Source organism: Acomys minous (genome assembly GCF_964271855.1).
Source record: "Acomys minous genome assembly, chromosome: 5".
Lineage (NCBI taxonomy): Eukaryota > Metazoa > Chordata > Mammalia > Rodentia > Muridae > Acomys > Acomys minous.
In genome coordinates this window covers 7,427,501-7,433,305 of record NC_140494.1, presented here as the reverse complement: position 1 = coordinate 7,433,305, position 5,805 = coordinate 7,427,501, and positions in this window count along the sequence as shown.

Sequence of the window (5,805 nt, the reverse complement as noted above, 5' to 3'; positions counted from 1 at the left end):
TCCCAGGTGAAGGCAGTCTTGGCCGGTCTTGGAAACACCACCAATACCCCGCTGAGATGGATGTCGTTGAAGACTGGGAGGAACCATCCAGGCTATTGTGTTTCTAATCGAACATCAATGGGAGGAGGGATCCAGGAGCAAGACCAGGAGAGAGAGACAGAGAGAGAGACAGACAGAGACAGAGAGACAGACAGAGAGACACAGAGAGACAGAGAGAGACAGAGACAGAGAGACAAAGAGGCAGAGAGGAGAGAAAGCTGCAGGTTCGGAGCACGAGCGCATGTGGATTGGGCAAAGGACCAGCGCACAGGCCAGAGACACCTGGGGATCCGTCCTGTGGAACAGATACTGTTCCACAGTATCTGTTTACTCTTGTTTCCCTTTAACCTTTTTTTCCCTCTAGTATTAGTCACTTGCCCCATCTGCCAGGGAGCTCCTTCTGACATAGCATTTCAGCCTCCTGGGTGGGGCAATGGAGGCTGTAGGCTCCTCTGTAACTACAGTATGATGTCCTTACCAGGGCCCAGGAAGGAGGAAAGGCTAAAGAGTAGGCAATGGGGCATTTATCAGAAGCATCTGATTAATCTGTCCAGCTGAAAGACAGGGGGCAATCACATTGGCTGGACTGGTTAACAGCAGCTTTCAGCAGCTTGCGGTCCCCAGGTGATCCCTGGATGGAGTCTGTCAGCCAAGTGAAAATTTGCTGAGACCAATATAGACTAGGGACAGAATTAACATTGCCTAGTAATAGGGGAAGGTGGAGAATCCCCAGACCAGGGGGAAAGTTCCGTTTTCAGGAACAGGCAGGTGTGCTTATCTGGAGTCCATTGGGCTTGTGGCAGGTGGATCCAATCATTCTGTGAAGTTTCTAAGAATCTTTGTAAGCTTACAAAAGGAGGCAAATTGGCTTGGAAAACAATTTAAAATTTGATTAATGTTAAAGCTCTGAACAGTCCTAATGTAATAGTACCTTAAATAATTTATCATCATTGACATTCTTATATGCTCTCACCTTCATAACTTGCATTTACCAACCTTACAACATCTCCTTAGACCCTCAGACATTTTCTTTTTTCTTTAAAAAAAAGATTTCTTTATATGAATACCTGTCTGTATGTACACCAGAAAGATTAACAGAGAGTATCAGAGCCCATTACAGACGGTTGCTGGGGATTGAACTCAGGGCCTTTGGAAGAGCAGCCAGTGTTCTTAACCGCTGAGCCATCACTCCAGCGCCCTCAGACATTTTCTTAACTCCTCTAACCTTCATAAGTTTTACACTTTTTCTATCTAATTATTCACCACAAGACATAAGTGGTTGATTACTGGGCACAGTCACTATAAAGTGAGTTCCTTTCAGATAAAGGGATAGCAAAAAGTCATTTCTTTCATTAGTCTAGTTTTCAAACCCATCAGAGACCTGAGAAAGATAAATTATAGCAGGAAGTATAATCCAAATGGCCTATGTAAGAATTAAAATGAGCAGGACTACACAGAGAAACCCTGTCTCAAAAAACAAAAAACAAACAAGAATTAAAGTGACAGAGGCTTGCCCAGTACCCAGATGGCCATCCCATTAAGCTCCAGTCATTTGGATGGCTCCATTGGAGACACAAGTCACAGGGCAGCCTCAGTCTTCACTGCCAGGCCTAGAAAATCTGAGAGACTTTTCTGTGGAAGAGGAACTTGGGAGATTGACCTTACTTCGTCTTAAGCAACCAGAGGCATCTCTAGTGTCTTGCTTGTCTATGGTTACGTCAGGGTCCTGGGAGTGGGTGAGGCATTGGGGCAGTCTTGCCCAGTGGTTAGCATTACCATAACTCAGGTGGAAGTGTTGGTGTCCCTATCTTCTTGGAGACTTTAGGGTTACAACTAGGATCTGAGGGTCTCTGTCATAGTAAGCTTTTTCATTAACCATTTAAATGCCATATCCAGCAGATCTCTGAAGTGCCTGGGGACTAGCTATCTATATCTAAGTAGACAAATGTTGTTTGTTTTTAGTTATTTACCTTTGTTTAGCCTTGAAAACATATACAGGAGGCCAAATAAATCCCATCTTGGTAATCAATCATGACCATAAGCACAGTCATCCTATTCCAAAGGTTACAATAATTCATGAGGCCGGGCATGGTGGTGCACACCTTTAATCCTAGCATTTGTGAGGCAGAGGCAGGCAGATCTCTGTGAGTTCGAGGTCAGCCTGGACAGCCAGAGCTATTACACAGAGAAACCCTGTCTCAAAAACAAACAAACAAACAAGTCAAAACCAAAAAACAAACAAACAAACAAAACATGAGTCAACCAAGAATCAAGACAATCAACTGGGGCTGGAGAGATGGCTGAGAGGTTAAGAGCACCATCTGCTCTTTCAGAGGTCCTGAGTTCAATTCCCAGCAACCACATGGTGGCTCACAACCACTTGTGGCGGGAAGGTGCACATGAGGGCAGAACACTGTATAAATAATAAATAAATCTTAAAAAAAAAATACAATCAACTGTATCCACCAACCATCTTCAACAGTCCATAATAAAATGACAATCACTGAACTGAAGCTCCTTCAGCATCAAGATCCCTAAATATAGAGACTAGGAGTTTTCTTCACCCCCGACATGACACATCAGCATAGAACATAACAATTCCCTCTATGAACCAGTTTACCAAAAAAAAGCTTTCCTTAACAATGCCAGTAAAAACAGAGAGGCCAAACACACACGTCCTTAAATCTGTCTCAGCCTGACTAGACGCCATGAACCAGCGATTATCATTTCATTTTCAATGTTGTAACCTTTTAATATATATTAAATTTTTTTCTTTATGGTAACATTAATTATAAAATAAATGCCCTATTTGCAGGCAATCCTAGGATATTTCTGTAAAAAGATTTTTTGACACCTCCCCCATAAAGGGTTGAGAAACTGTTTCAAGTTCCTTGTCAGACTGCCCAAAGTCACGTCTTTCAGAAACAGGTAGGAATTCTTTAGTCTCTGGAGTTTAGGTGGCGGTGTTATAAAGAAAGAAAATCCAAATCATTTGATTTTTACCAATATAACATAAAGATAATTTTTTTCCAGTTAGCTGTTATCATCTTTTCAAAGTCTTGCCCCAAAGGTACACTTTTGAAAATTCACATTTATCAGAAAAAAGCTTAGATGTGCCATGCTGCTTTAGCTTTCTATATCTGTGGCAACACTTAAGAGAACAACTGGAGTGGAGAAATTATTTTGGTCTATTATTTCAGAGGTTTCGACCCACGGCTTGTTGGCTTCATTTCCTTGAGCCCAAGGCAAGGCACAGTGTGGAGGAGGGGGCCCTGTTCACTTTGTAGTAGACAGAAAGCAAAGACACGGGAACCAGAAGCATCCAGGGTAGGATGGATCCCAGGGACAGTTCCCAGTGACTCACTTCTCCAGCTAAGCTCCAGCCCTGGCAGGCAAGTCCAGCCCATGGCCCTTGACTGCATGAAACCAAGCATAGCTATGAATGTGAGCCAACATAAAATAATAAACGTACACCGGACATTATGACTATTTGAGACTTGATTGCACGATTCTGGAGCATGAAGTCTATATGACATTGCTGTGTCACAGTGTGGAGAGGCTGGACATTCCTTTGGGTTTCTGTTGGGGGTTGGTCTGATGTATTTTGATGTTAATTAATAAAAAAGCCGTCACACAAGGGCAGGGCAAATGGGATAGGCGTGGCTAAGGTTCCAAGGCTGGGGACAAAGTGAGACTGGAGAAGAAGGAAGGCCACCATGGTTAGATGGAAGAGAAGCACATGGCTGGCGTGGATGGAGGATTTGGTCCAGATAAAGAACATTAACAAGTATACGAGATTATGGATGGGAGGTAGCTTGATAGAAATTACTAGAAGCAGATGGTATGGAATACCTTCCCCCCCCCCCCAAGTAGTTTAGGGGACTAACATTTGCCCTGCCCCAGGTAAACTAAGGCTATTTAAAAATATAACAGGTGCTGGGTGTGGTGGTGCACACCTTTAATCCCAGCACTTGAGAGGCAGAGGCAGGTGGATCGCTGTGAATTCGAGGCCAGCCTGGTCTACAAAGCGGGTCCAGGACAGCCAAGGCTACACAGAGAAACCCTGTCTTGGAAAACCAACCAACCAAACAAACAAAACAAACAAACAAACAAAAAAGGAAGCAAATGATTGCCTAAGAAACATACAGTAAGCATTTGTATAACATATGTACACATACATGTACATATTCATGTATGTTGTATGTGGCCTATACTCAGTTCTAAAGAATACTTTTCAGGGAAGAAATGTTGAGTTAAAATACAAACATTCAAACATAGCACATTGGCAAGAAGGAATACAGGATTCCATAGCAAATATATGGAAATAAAACCTACTACATCTGCTTAAAAATGCAGAAAGCTTGCAAGAAAACACGCGAGAAAGGGCTGGGAGAGGGCTCAGAGGGTACTGCGTGTGCTGCACCGTCTGTGAAGACCCGAGTTTGGATCCTCAGAACTCAATCTAAGGCTAGGCAGTGCAGCCATCTTGTCACCCACAGTCCCAGCACCCCTGCCCCTAGCTGTGAGGTGGAAGCAGAAGGCTCTCCGAAAGCTCACAGACTTGACATTCGCAGGGGTGAACAGGTGGCCCTGACTCAAACAAGGTGGGAGACAAGCACTGACAAGGAGGGTACCCTCTGACCTGCACACACATCCTGTCACTCACATGAACATGTATACTCAAGATTTGCATTATACAAAGAGAAAACAGAACAAGTAACTACAAGAGCCAAAATTTGATAGACAAATGGCCAAAAGAATGTAGTTACTTTTACTCAATGGCTTAGAATTTTATTTCAAGGCTTCTTCAGGAGTTTGGGTTCCCAAGAGATACCATTCAAGTTCTCCTAAAAAAATACAGTACTTGTGGTCCAACGTGCAGATGAAGTTTAAGGCTATCCAGGCATCCTTACCTCGGAGGAAGACTGCTAGTGATGTTTCCAACGATTCTGGTGTTTTCATGTTCAAGTCAGAATATATTTCTACGCTGAGGCTCTGTACAGGTCAAGGTGAGAGAATCTCCCAAGAGGCTGCAGCTACCTTTGGTAAGATTAAGTCTTCTGAAAGAAAAGAAAGAAGAGAAGAGGAGAAGAGAGGAGAGGAGAGGAGAGAAGAGAGAGAAGAGATGAATAATAAAAGTTCATTTACTGGTTGACTTCAAATCCTCTGGGAAGACTGGTTTCTTATTTCTGCCGGGCTGCACATGGCGCTCCAGCTCCCTTCTACTAAAAATGGTTAGTGAGACACTAGATTAAAATCGTCCACCAAGAAATGCGGTTTTCATGAACTAACGTCAACTGTTTTAACGTTATGATTTATTTTGAAAAATGGAAGAATCAGGCATTTTGATCACCACCTTCGGTGAAAAGCTCTTCTTGAGAGTTTAAGGCGTGACGAGACTGGCTACTTTGCTCACCCGGATCAGTGTAAACTACAGGATGCCAGTTTTGACAGGTAGGCACATTTTGCATGTGGGCACGCGTTATAAGAACTAAACACTTTGCATCTTTCACATACGGACACGTGGTTTAGGCTTTTCTTCTAAACACAGAACTTGTTAATGGGTTCGTATTCACACATGTGCAACGTGTCAACCCGAGCGCACATTTTGCACACTTCTGTTTTGCATGTTACATGTCTCTTTGGCGGAGACAGCGGAATGAGAACGTACAGGTGGCGCGCGGCGGATCAACAGAAACTACAACTCCCAGCGGTGGCGAAGGAAGCAGTCAGGCCCCTCCCAGCGGCCTGCGCTCCTGGGTAAGT